Genomic DNA, 13,202 nt, shown 5'->3' with positions numbered 1-13,202 from the left:
ATATGTCATAAGGGGATCCAAGATAACAGCAGATGAAGGCATTATTGCACTGCATACTGAGAAACTGTGTCGACTTAGACTTGTGTGTATAACTTTATATGTGTGACTGACAGTAAGTTAAATGTCAGCCACTCATCTGCCTAATATTGCTATCATTCACAAAGATTTCCCCATCACAATCATGGGCCCTTCCTATTTGTCTTTTTATGAGCGCACACAGTCATGCCATTGGAACAGCTTAGGTGAGTAGGGCCCCCAAATTACTCATGCAAATAGTGATGCTGGAACCTACAGAGCTTTTCGTACCAAAAAAAGACTATTTGAGGGATGATTGGCAGATTGTTGTATTGTTGTTACACTTCCCTTTTTTAATATATATATTTTTTATTTAGTGTAATTTTGCCAAGTAAAGATTTGTTCAGTTGTAACTTGAAAGACTGACTTTAAAGCTGTGTGCAGTGACAGATATCCTTTTGAAGAACTGAATCTATTTACAGAATCTCACTGCTGTTTTTAACCAACTTCTATACTGTACTTTCTTTCAGAGTTTGAAATTCATTAGCTGTAAAGCATACATAAATGTCTTCAGTCTTTGCATTGCTGCTTTATTTAGCAACCTTGCAAATATGAGTCTAAACTGGGGGAAAAAAAAGGTCAATTAGTGAGGAAGCAGTTAATAACAAAACATTACGAATAATGTTTGTAGGGGCTGTTAGTTTTACCCAGGAAGTTTCCATTTTCTAGAGTTTGTGCTGCCTCATTATTTGTAATATTGAAACTGCTGTTTACCAGTTGTACTAATCACTTACATGAAGAGATGAAAGTAAAGTTTACAGTTCTGGCTGGAAAAGACCAACTCAGACTTAGTGGGACAAATTCTGCTTTGAGGTCAAATGCTGTGAACGTGGAATCATGCACTGTCAGTAAACCCGAGTCATCCAGGTAGCAATTCAGAAAACACTGCAAAATTAAGCAGTTTTCCAGAAAAAGGTAATGCAGTTTACACACTTTTGCCTCTTAGACAGCATAGATATTTTCATAGAAAATCTGTGTTAAGTACTGATGTGATTTGCCTCTTAGTGAGCAATATGAAATTACCGTTTGCCAGTCATATACAGATTTGTGACTACTTGTTCTTTCTTAGCACCATCTTTCTGAAGTTGTGGCGTATTCTCTTTGAATATCAAGCAGTTTGGTAGCACTGTGTATCAGCAAGTTGTTACACTGAAAGACTTCAAGAGGCAATATATTAGGCAAAAAGCAGTAGCGATACCTGTAGAGCACACCATACGTGCCCCTAAGCAAAAGATAATAATTAGTTGCTTGTATTCCCATGCAAACTACCCAAGTGTTGATGTTTATGAATTGCAAAGATCACTGCAATACCAGCTCAAGCTCCAAGCTGCTGGAGTTGTTTATGCCCATTCAATTTTTAATGTACCTGTAAGATGTTTGGATCGGGGCATTTAGTCCGAAGGGATTTGTGTGCTGTAATCACATCTCCAGTGATTGAAACACAACAGTAAGGATAGGTCTTCAAAGTATTTTAAAGCGCTAACATTCACTTTGGAATTAATAATAAACAGGAAGAACACCACTCAGAATACTTTCATATTTTGTTGGCTGAATGTGAGCCGGTATGTCTGCAGGATGATGGTCATTTAAAAGTGCTGACGGATCTGCTGGTAGGTAGCCTGCATAGTGAGGTACTCACAGCTTGTGAGCTCTTTACTTGCTGATTAGTCTCTTACACCTTCAGAGTGTATGTTTTGCACTTCGGTCACAAGGAAATATTGAACTAGAGCCGGCTTCCCTCTGTGTTAGCTGGGATGCAGGGCCATGCGGCCTGGTCCAGCATGCGCCTGACAGAGCCATGTCGTTTTAATAGCAATTACAAGTTTGTATGCGGTGGATGTATTTTTGATTAACTGTATGGACTCCTGGCGCTTGGGTTGATTTGCTGCTGCAGAAGGCTCAACCCAATGGCTCCATGGTTGTGGAGGCCATGAAGAAGGGCTTGGTGCTGCCCGGCTGTGGGTCGGCCTGCAGAGGGGACCTCTTCCCGGCTGGGTCTGAGGGGCAGGGGGGGTAAAAACACTGTGCTGCCCTTTAACTGGAAGATGTTAACACAAAGCGAATCTTAAAATGGAAACCGCTTGAGTTACCAGGTTGTTTGTTTTGCAGAAAGCCCAAATTTTCTGTTAGGGGTGGAAGGATACAGTAAGCATTCCTTGAGCTTGTTTCGGTGAATTAAAGAAGATATTAGGGGAGAAAAAAAAAAAAAAAAGGAGATCATGTTGAGTATATATTACCTGAACCATATAATTTAAATCTGAGCTCTCTGCACTGAATTATAAGAGTGGGAGGAGTTTGTTAGTCAGTGTGGAAGGCAAAATGTCAAAATGACTAATTATGCCGTTACAGAGAAGAGGAGATAGGGCTAATTCCTGAGCAGCAGAACGGTTCTCTTAAGAACTGTGGTAAGACTATCCCCAACATAAATATAGCTAATACTATTTCAGTATAATTACATTAGTTGTCATGGCACCGTTTAGAAGATTACATCGCAGCATCACTTGCATGGCACAGTGCTGGCACTTCATCTATAGGCAGTCCATGTAAAGCTGTGCCACGTTTTGTATAGGAATGTGAATAACGTGAGTGCATCACATTACTCTTGCTTCTCTGTAGTTAGGATCACAAAGAGAACACCGTGCCAAAGGTAATGCTGCACCTGTGCGTGATCCAGAGGAGGCTCCCTGAGAAGTGTCTTCATTTAGAAGAGCATGCATCTGCTGTTTCACTGAAGCTTTAGGACAAGAGATGCTGAGGAAGGCCTGGCCCTTGGGATACACCACACGAGTGGTGCAGCTCTTTGCTTGGGGTAGGCTGGCAAAAGCAGGCCCAGGCAAGTTCTTAAAATGTTTCTCCTGTGATCAGAGACTTGAGCAATTTTGATTATAAGCTCAGCAGCCTTGTTTCAGTCATGTGCCTTCCTGGAAACTGGCCTTTTCTCATAATATTTTAAGCCAATTGGCATTTAGCTTGTGCTACGCTGTGTAGCAGATAAGAATTTCTTTTTAGATAATAGGCGATAATGTATCGTGCATTGATAACCTCCATCACAGTTTTTCTCCATTTCTAGTATTTTTTTCAGAAGCCTTAATTGTGATCCTGTAGAGCAAAAGAGTTAATTTCACCTTCAGTATTTCTCACATGAACACGTGGGCAGTTGCTCTCCTGCTGGACTTTCTTCTGCTGCTTTCCTGTTTCTCAGGTCTGCTCCTTTGGTCAAAATAAATAACGTTATTCTTGCACTGTAAACAAATGTGCAGTATTCACTTCTTAATTTTTGGAGGGGCTGAGTTCCCTGTTTTCAAATATAGCAAGTTATTTTCTGAATGCCTGACCACAGCCAGTCATTAGGCTGCTCTAATTTTGTCAAATGCAGTCTTGATGCAGCACCTTACATTTCTTACATCATTTCATATAAGCACTGCTGGAAGTGCCATAGTGTGCTAATTTTGTGAACTCTGAAGCATTTAGTAGTGAAACTACTTCTGTTTACAGTAAGTTGCAAGAGTTACACAGGAAAGTATCTGAAGTATTGCAGCAAGGAATTGCTTTACCAATAGTACCATTTCGTAGAGTCACAGAATCATATGATTTCTTTAACCTCTAAGCAGAAATACATAAGTAAAGAGGTGATAAGGCTATATATACACAAAATACGTAGCAGATGCATTGAACAAGTTAAAGAGCAGTCATACTTGTCATAGTTTTGTAAGAAAACGACGCACCACAGTTGTGGAGCGGAAGAAATGCAGTTGGTACAGAGTGTCACAGCAAACAGATAAGCAGGGTGTTTTTTCTCCTTCACCAAGAGGTGAGCAGTTGCTGCATAGTGTTACTACCGCTGTGATAACCGATTCATTCCTTTAGTATGCAAATGCGGAGTATACAAGGATTCAGTACTTTTATTTAAGAAATATGCCTGCAGGCTGTATTGGTAGGCTTTAGGGAGATATCTGGTTTGGTGTGAAATAAATAGTTATTAAAAGATCACATGAATGTATGTCTCAGAAGATGAAAAGTGACGCTGTGAGCGTTTTGAGGAAGCCCTCCTGTACCTGGCATGCGCGCTTGCCACTTGGTTTAGTTTTTCAAAGAAATCTTACCAACCTTGCAGAGAATCACAAAGCTACAGGCTGGGTGGGGTGAGGGTAGCAGCAATGTGTGAACTTGACAACGTTCAGAGTTAGAACTTGAAAGCAGACATCCTTCTGGTGTTTGACCACCGGAGAAAAATGCTTCTGTTCCTGGTGGGGTTGCTTTTGCTTCAGTTTTTAACTTCAGACCGCTGGAGCGCTTAACTTTCAGTGGATAGATTTAAGTGCCATATTTCAGGTTTATGTGCAAGGCGTGGGCACCCAGGTTTTGAACACTTATGAATGAGAAGAGGAAAGGGAAAAAATTCTGAAAGCATTTGAGTGGAAGATTGCTTTGATACTTGCAGTTGGTACTGAAGATCTGTCATGCTCAAGAAAACAAAGCATTTACTTAAAGCTATTTAGTGCTTAATGTAGGAAGCATTTTAATATGCGGTTACAAAATATAATACCAATTTAAGGTTGTAAGATAGCTGTTAGGTTGAGCCCTGGGTCCTTTCTCTTCTCTTGTCAGAAATGCCAATCGACTCTTCACTGCTTTCTGCAGTTCACTCCTGGTGCAGGTTTTACTTTTTTCCTCTAATCCAGCATCATCGTTCTTTTTGCAGTGGTTTATTTGTTCAAAAAGGGTGGCAACGCCAAGTGCTTCCCAGCATCGCATTACAAGTTCTTAGAAACATTCATTCCCTTCCTATGAATACCTTTATTTTTTACCTAACTGCTGTTAGGACCTTATGCCTTAACGACCTAAAGGAATCCGGCTCCTCTTGCTTGCTGCCTTTCACTGTAGACTGCCAACTACTACTGCTGCTGACTTCAAAGTATGAATCATCCCAGAAGTTTAAATCCCTGAACCTGCGCTTCTTATGCACACTTGGATAATATCCATGGAAATTAATAATCCTGGTTCTTGTCTACATGACTGTGTTATTGTACTAATTTAAATAAGCTGATCCAAACAAATTGCAGCTCTTCAGGTGAGGCAGCAGCAGCCCTCCCCTGTGCCTCCTCGTTTCTCTTTTTTCCACCTCCCACCAACGTGCTCCCTTGTCTTATATTTGTCATCTTTCATTTCCTCTCCGTGTCCTATTGTTTTCACTGAGAGGGATTACTAAAGGTAAATCTTAGCTTTCGTAGCATTAACATTAGCTTATATCTGTCACACTCGTCTCCTAGCTAACCTAAATACTGCTTTTTTTTTTCCCAGTCACCCTTCACATAGAGGAGCTAGGCTACCTACGGCGTGGTACAGTGCTTCCAATGAGAAGAAATCATTAATAGATGTGTATTTTCAGCACTTTGTGTTTTTTATACTGTTTGCCTTCCTTGCCTGTCACTGCAAATCCATCAAAATGGCATCGAGGCATGCATGGGGACCCATTTCTGGTGCTGGTTGGATGGCTTTCTGGATTTATGGCTGCAACCGAAGTCATTGCTTCTCAGGTAGTCTGAATGATGGCCTTGCGCTGCTGCCGGCGGATGGCCACATAATAGCAATTAGGCATGGAAACCATTAAAACCATTTAGTCACGGTTCTTTTGATGATACCAGTGTCAAAAGAAACAATATACTTTGTAAGGTGTTAGCAGCAGATTATTAAAAAAAAAAAGTGTAATTCCTGTCAGATGTGTGTGGTGTGGCTTCAACAGGAATAGCACTTGGGCATGTGAAGGGTGGCAGAGAAAGGGGCCTAATTTGAGACACTGTTCCTGCCTTTGGAAAGGCTTTTTTTCCCCATGAATCTCTAACTATTTTTTTTGTCACGTCTCATCTAGAATTAGACAAATGAAGAAGAAAATCAAGTATTTTTTGGGAAGCTTATGGAGGAGTCCTTGTAGGCCCGTTTTCATTATGTTTCAAAGGCATTTGGACTGACTTCTGAAAAGCAGGATGTCTGGCATGTCATACCATGTCTGGTATGGGGTTGGGGATGGCCTTCCAACACAATCAGATGGAGAATTGTATTACCTTGTTCTTCTGCAGAAGTTCTCTTAGAGTCAGAAGGTAGTCACATACGGTACTCACCAGCTTTGCATAAAGAGATATTTATATTTATCATTTTATGATTCATCATATTTCATTGAAATGGAAACACATCACCAAACAGAATGAAGTAAACTTAACTGTAGATCCTGCTTAGCCATGATCTACTTGACTGCATTTTTCTGTGACAAAAAAAAGAAATATCTTCATTACTTGTAAAGACAGAGCAGAAAATGGCATCTTATTCAAATGATGCCTGTCCGCATCATGGACCATACGTATATGAGAGTTGATGCTTTCTGCCACTGCTTGTGTTTAGTTGCACTTCCTTGTCGACTATGTACTCATTTTGTGTGCCTGTCTTCAGATTTACCCATGCTCATGAAGACTAACAATTACTAAAATAGTAGTTAGCAAGAAATCGGGGCTCTTTTTTTGTCTCTGAATGTGACAATCTAAGATGCACTTCATTTACGTGCTGTAGTTTTCTTAGGTAGTGATTTTTCCTTTAGGTAAGTAGTGCTAATAATACTAACTATTAACTTTGTCATTTCATACAACTTGTAGTTAATTACTAGAAAACCAGGGCTTTCTTGTTTACATTAACCCATTACAAATAAAGTACATCTCTTTACAGAAGATGTCACTGTGAGGTAGGGATAACTACAGTAAACTGAAGAATTGAGTCTTTGATCATGTGGAAATGTAAGCATGTGTTGGGCTGTACACTTGAGCGTTCCCACTGGCTGCAGAGGGCTTATGTGGCTGTGTTGCAAGGGCCCATGGCTTGATAGAGGTTTGAGAAGTCCTTAGCAGACTCTGCAATGGAACAGAGATATCCTATCAAGCCAGGATGCTTTATGTCTGCTCAGACTGCTTAGTAGGCACAGAGTCAGGGAGATAATATATTTTTAACTTTTACATTTGAAGAATCCTTTCAATTAAAGGGATTCTTGATCATTTTAAAATGCAGCGTTGACACCAAATAAGGAATATGATTTTGATTTTTTTTTCTTCTCTTGGAATGGAGAAAAACCTGTCCCATTTACTTCGTGTTGCTGCAGTTTTCAACATTGAATAGTGTAGTTATTATTTACTGTTACTCGGTAATTTCCTATATTACAAGAAAAAAAGGCCTGTGGAATTGTGTGTAGAACAGCTCACGTATCCACACTGATACAGCAAGGGTTTTGTGGGGGGATAATTGCAGAGGATGAGCTGATTTTTGTGAGTTCATAATTCCTTCTTCTGCAAAGTCCTATAGATCAGTGTGTGTTATTTTCCCTGCTGTTGGAGGCAATGAAACATGAAGCTTGAGATAGTTGTTGCATTGATTGCAAAGTCAAAGAGAAAAGGAGGGTCGCAGCTCAGGAAGGGAAGGCTCTAGTGTGAAAGGTCATCGAGTCATAGGATAATTCAGGTTGGAAGGGACTTTGGCAGCTCATCTCGTCCTGCTGAAAGCAGGGTCAGCCCATGATGCACATGTCCAACAGCATCTGTACTTACAGAACACTTAACCATCACATGGACTTTTTCCGTAGTGTCTGTATTTAATCTAGTGCGAGTTTCTCGTTTACATTGAGGAGTATGACTCATAAGGCTGTCAAATCAAGCATTTATAATGCTTTCTATTACAGAATCTGCTCTGCGAAGGATATCAGCTGATTTTTCTCTAGGTTTGGACTCTGTGCAACCACAAGTCAGGCCAGTACCTCCAAGTGTGGCAAGTATCTTCTTGGACTGTGTTCTGGGATTGCATGTAAAATACATAAATACATATATTTTCCTTAGAGCCAACGGTGTCTTTGTCGTAGGCAGTCTTTTTTTTTTTCCCCTGCAAAGATTTAGTAAGTTTAATAGCCACTACCAAAATACTTACAAATGCATTATTTCTACGAAGAATTGAAAGATGATTTTTCTGCTGTCAGTGGAAAAGCAGAAAAAAGTAACTACTACAACAGAATTTTATTAATGAATGATTTACACTGGTTCCAGCTGTGACCATGTGATTAGCCCTTCACTAAGCAACAATGGGTATTTTCTTTCTGCTTTTATTTGATTTCCAAGAATGTGTCATCTGTTACATAAACTGCTGCCAGTGTACCCCATGTAAACTGGTATTTTTTATTTCCCTGAAGCACAAGATGAATACCCACCCATACCCTTCTGGAAATACTGTTTTAAATGAATTGAGAATTTTATTGACTGTATCTGATTCACCGTGCCAAAATCATAAAACTTAAAATATTTAATAAACACGCAAGACTGTAGGATGCCTTGTTCCCTTGGTGGTGCAAAAGATAGATTATTTTCACTTCTCCATTTCTATCTTAATATTTTATTACAGCAATACAATGTGTGATAGAGGTGGACAAGCCTGCAGATTGAAATGTGGATAGTCCAGATTGTTCCTTTCCCTAGACCATATGGTGTAGTTCTAAAAGCCTTTTGTACGCTGTCTGTTCAGTTAATTGTAAACTCCGTCTTTAACGTACCTTAAAAAATGAGATATCTGTGAAGCAAAAGTCAGTATATGCAGTGGTAAGTAAAGTTTGCTAAAATATATGTAAAATCACAGTCCCGCCTGCTGGTTTCTGGGTAGATTTTCCTTTATTGGAGAATTTGAAAGTCTCAGTGTTTCTTGGTAACGATGTAAGCCTGCATGTAAGGAGGGACTGCTTTTTCCATTTCCTCCTCAGGAAGGGGGGGGGGGAATTTTAGTATATAATGAACATTTCATAATATTTTTGCTTGGCAGACAGCTCTGCCAGTGGGTGATGTGCAGGAACATCGAAGATTTCTGACAGATGGATGGTAGGACTGCTAATACACCTACACGCGTTTCAGCTTCTGATGTTCCCGGTGTTCCTCTGATGCTAAGAAGCTTGTGTTCACACTTTGTTCTGATGTTGCCAGCGCTGGCTTTCAGAAGAGCAGAACCAAGTCTCACTCTGGATTTTCATATGCCTCAGGGAGGGTAAATTATTACGGCCCTCAGAACGTGAAGTAATGACGAGGAAGGCAAAACATTCTTTTTTAAATGTGATACGAGTTTAAATGTGACACGGATTTCCGCAGCACTTTTATGCTCTGCTGCTGTCTTACAGAGCATAAGAAGCTATTTGAGAAAAGTGGGTGATTTCAGTGAAAATGGAATTGATGCACACAGAGGAGGAAACCAAAAGTGTAGGAGTCTTTCACTGAAACTGCTCTTCTGTGGGTCCCAACCTGTTTTGAAGTATTGGAGAGTGATTGCTCAGTAGTGGCACATTCAGTGGCAGACAAGGCTCACATCATTTGTGACACTGTAGATAAAAAAAAAGGCAACTTAATAGAAAGTCAAAACATTGGAATTAAGCAAAAAGTGAATGACAGCAGTGGAGAGTGAGACTAATGTGCTCTGAGAGGCCTCTGCTAGCGATACTTACCGATCTTGGCTGAATATGTGACGTTTTCAAAAGGTTTTGGATATTCATTCTGTGACCAGCTGAATGCAAAGGGCTGAGTAACCTTAGGGAATATTAGCAGGGAAACAAACACAACTTTTTTCTTTTTCTTTTTTTTGCCAGCAGATGCCTAACAGTGTAACTCTGCACCTTTGTTAAGCGTACAGAAATGGATAGAGCTTGAGTAAGACTCTGCTCTAGCTGGGAACAGGCAGTAAGAGGCTGTAGTGCATCCCTTTTGTTCCGTTAGGTTGTATACTTTTCATGAAAAAGTGTAAAAGTAGTGAATGTAAATAGTGTGATGGTAATTACACAGCAAAAAATTCTTTTGGAGGAATATAATTGGTTTTTTTTTTTTTTTTTTTTGCATGGAAGAACCTCCTTCTGTAATTGTTGGCGGCCCTGCCTGTGGCAGGAGGGTTATAGCTTGATGATCCTCGAGGTCCCTTCCAACCCCAGTCATTCTGTGATTCTACCTCTTTGGGCATTGAAAAAGGAATAGACTTTTTTGTGCAGTGGAAGTGAACATGAATCACACTCAGCTGAGGTATGATGGGGGCTGCAGCACTCAGCGGTGTCGTGCACTGTGGCATCCTGCTTTCATTCCATACTTCTTGGCTGCTGCATGAAGTCAGTGGAAACAAGACGGTGTCTGTGGGCAGAATTTTTGCTTCTTGCAATCCGAGTAGTTCAGAAGCTTTGAAATGCAAGAAACCACACATAATGTTTAAAGAATCCAGCTGTAATTCTGGGAGCTGAAAGAGAAAGCAGTGACTGAACATTTGTTGCAGCTTCCATATGATGAGAGCAGTTCTCAAAGCCTGCAAGTTGTCATTTGCAGACTGTATGTGAATAACAAAGCTACCTATTTTTGCTGTACTCTGGCAAACTCTCTTCATTAAAGCAGATAGTACAAACAAGATGGGCTAAATTGTATGATACAAAGAAAAAAAGAAAGGCCTGATTTAACTTCTAATGCTGTTCTGAAATAAGAGAAATAATAATTAAGGACGACGTACAAGAATGCTTTTTCTTCAGTAAAATGTAATGATCTTTTTGTAAAAACAAAACAACAGCAAACAATTTATTTAATCTACTTATTTTAATAGCTGTTTTTTGAGTGATGTGCAGTGCCCATTCAGAAGCAGTTGTTAATGAGCTGGAGGCCGCCACTTTTATGGGCTACAGATTGGTTAGGTTTAGGAAAATACACAAAAATCTTTGGCTGATTTTGAGGAATTAAGCTTTTTCTGGAAGGCTCTTGACAAATTTAGCCTCTTTTAAAACTAGGTTGGACTCTCATGTTTTTTGGACTAATTGAATGCATGGTAGAAGTTGTTTCAGTGGATGGTACATTCTGTTCCACAGTGGTACAGAAGGAAGGAGGAGGAGGAATAAAGAGTTGGTTTATAAAGGTGTTTGAGACAATTTGAGTAAGGAAGAAATTATGAGGAGATGAGATGGGAGATGTAGGCAAGGAAGTTAAGACAGGGGAGCTGTGAAAGTTTGCTTCTGGAACAGTGAGGAAGGAAACAGAACTTTAGAAGTGACGCAGGATGAGGAAAGAGAAGAATATTTAGGAGTGTAGCCAAGCAGGTAGGAGGGATGGTGCAGATATCTACACAGGAAGAAGTTGGAAGTGGGGAGAGTGTGAGACAAGGAGATTTGGTATGCATCTCTTCAAGGTAGCTGTTGATACACTGTAGGGCTGTTCTTTATATGTAGGTACATCCTTTATCGTGTTGTTGGAAAAGTTTTAATCAGGAAGACGAAGAGATACAGGACAAAGGCAGTTATAATAGGGAGTAATTCAAAGAGAAAGTGAAGTAATTAGAAAAGAAAGTAAAAGATGAAGAAATAAAATGACATACACTAAAAAAATGTAAATGAGAGAAGAAATCTGGGATTCAGTCACAAGAAGCAATTCATTGGCTTTCAAGAAGCATGGATTTTCTTTTTGAGAATGAAATTCATCAGCTAACCAGATGAAGAGTGATATTAACACGGGATACAAAATTTCATCTCATTTTCAGCTCAAATAGAAAATGAAATAACAAAAGTACAATCTGGGTAGAATATGTATTTGTATTTTCTTACAAGGATTCATGCTAATGACAAATTAACACTGTCGATCAAAACAAAAATTGTCATGTGTGGTAGAATGGCAAGTAAATTCCTGCCAGTTTAAAAGAGAGCATGAGTTCTGTTGGTTGGAAATAGGGAATTGCAAGGTGCTCATCGCTTTACTACAGAAATATTGTTGGAAAGTTGTGTGAGTCATAATTTAAAATGCAAGTTTTCTCATCTGTAAAGCGGAGATAATAGCACCTACCTACCTCACAGGAGTGTTATGAGGTTTAATTAATGTTTCTAAGCTCCTTGGCCTTTTTGAATGAAAGGAGATCATAGAATCATAGAATGGCCTGGGTTGAAAAGGACCAGAATGCTCATCCAGTTCCAACCCCCTGCTATGTGCAGGGTCGCCAACCAGCAGACCAGGCTGCCCAGAGCCACATCCAGCCTGGCCTTGAATGCCTCCAGGGATGAGGCATCCACAGCCTCCTTGGGCAACCTATTCCAATGAAACCTCTTATTGATAATGAGAAAACACCAGGCAGAAGATGTAGTAGGATTGTGGGGCTGGAGGGAGGAGATGAAGCAGCTACATTTTGTTTTTTAAATTATATATTGAAAAGCAATGGAAAATTTTTGGTTAGAAGTTGTATAATCATGAGGTTTGTTTACTGAATGCAAGCATTTTCTTACAATTGTCTGGTAACTGGAAAATCTACGTAGATCTTGTAGTGTTTTATTTTCCTTCAATAGTTTAGGGCTCCTTTGGCTTAGAAAAGTTGAGCAGCTGACCTGTATCGCCTTTCTGCCTTTATTGTAAGGTGAATTCTTTATGGTCTGCCTACCTATCAGAACCAAACCACGAGCATTGCTTTCAGGAGAGCTGAAGTGCTGTATTTACAAGTCATAGACTTTGCATTTGGAAGTCAATGGGCAACAATAACAGTAACAGCTGTATGAGTGTATGTATGAGTATGTATGAATACAGAACAATTCTACACAGTCCAGTAATATGATGAGAAGATACTTTTTAACAAAAGCAATCTGGTGAGCTATTGCTCAGTGAGGAGACAATCAGTGGAGGGGATTAACCTCACTAAAATTTGGTTCTAAAGCATTTTTCCTATTCAAAGTCAGCGCAGTGTAACACAGCAGTTAAAATAACCTTCCTACTTACGGTCAAAAAGATTCCTTAGAATCGTCTGCCTGTAGACACAGATTTACAAAGGTAGTGGTGTGTCAGCAACATCCCAGGTGCCACTGCAGGCGGGCGTTACAGCTGTCAGCAGTGCCTAAGTGGCATTTATAAATAAGCAAAGCCATGTGAATTGGGCTGCATTCGGTAGGTACCCATTACACACCTTCAGTATGCTGATGCCAAGCCCTCGCTTGAGTACCTCATCTGGTTTGAATGTACAGTAAAGTATCAAGTGGTGTACGCAGCTTGAAAAGAAAAACAGCTTTAAAGAAAAGGCTTTTTTTTTTTTCTTCTTTTCCTAAGTCATTCCTGTAATGCCCAAGAAGAAAATGC

General features: G+C 39.9%; 1 protein-coding gene across 50 annotated transcripts in view; it reads left to right on the top strand.

The window, feature by feature from the left end:
• GTDC1 (glycosyltransferase like domain containing 1) overlaps positions 1–13,202 on the top strand; it is a 168,061-nt gene that overhangs the window by 27,622 nt on the left and 127,237 nt on the right. For 6 of the 50 annotated variants that reach the window (XM_040703498.2, XM_025152221.3, XM_025152217.3 and 3 more), the window contains one exon: positions 7,790–7,875. The exons of the other annotated variants lie outside the window; for them this stretch is intronic. The gene's annotated coding sequence lies outside the window, so the exon portion shown is untranslated. The remainder of the gene's footprint in view (positions 1–7,789; positions 7,876–13,202) is intronic. 50 annotated transcript variants of the gene reach the window in all.

The sequence above is a fragment of the Gallus gallus genome, chromosome 7, assembly GCF_016699485.2.
Source record: "Gallus gallus isolate bGalGal1 chromosome 7, bGalGal1.mat.broiler.GRCg7b, whole genome shotgun sequence".
NCBI classification, from domain to species: Eukaryota; Metazoa; Chordata; class Aves; order Galliformes; family Phasianidae; genus Gallus; species Gallus gallus.
Note: the sequence above shows the minus strand (reverse complement) of the source record. Positions and strands in the feature narration are given on the sequence as shown.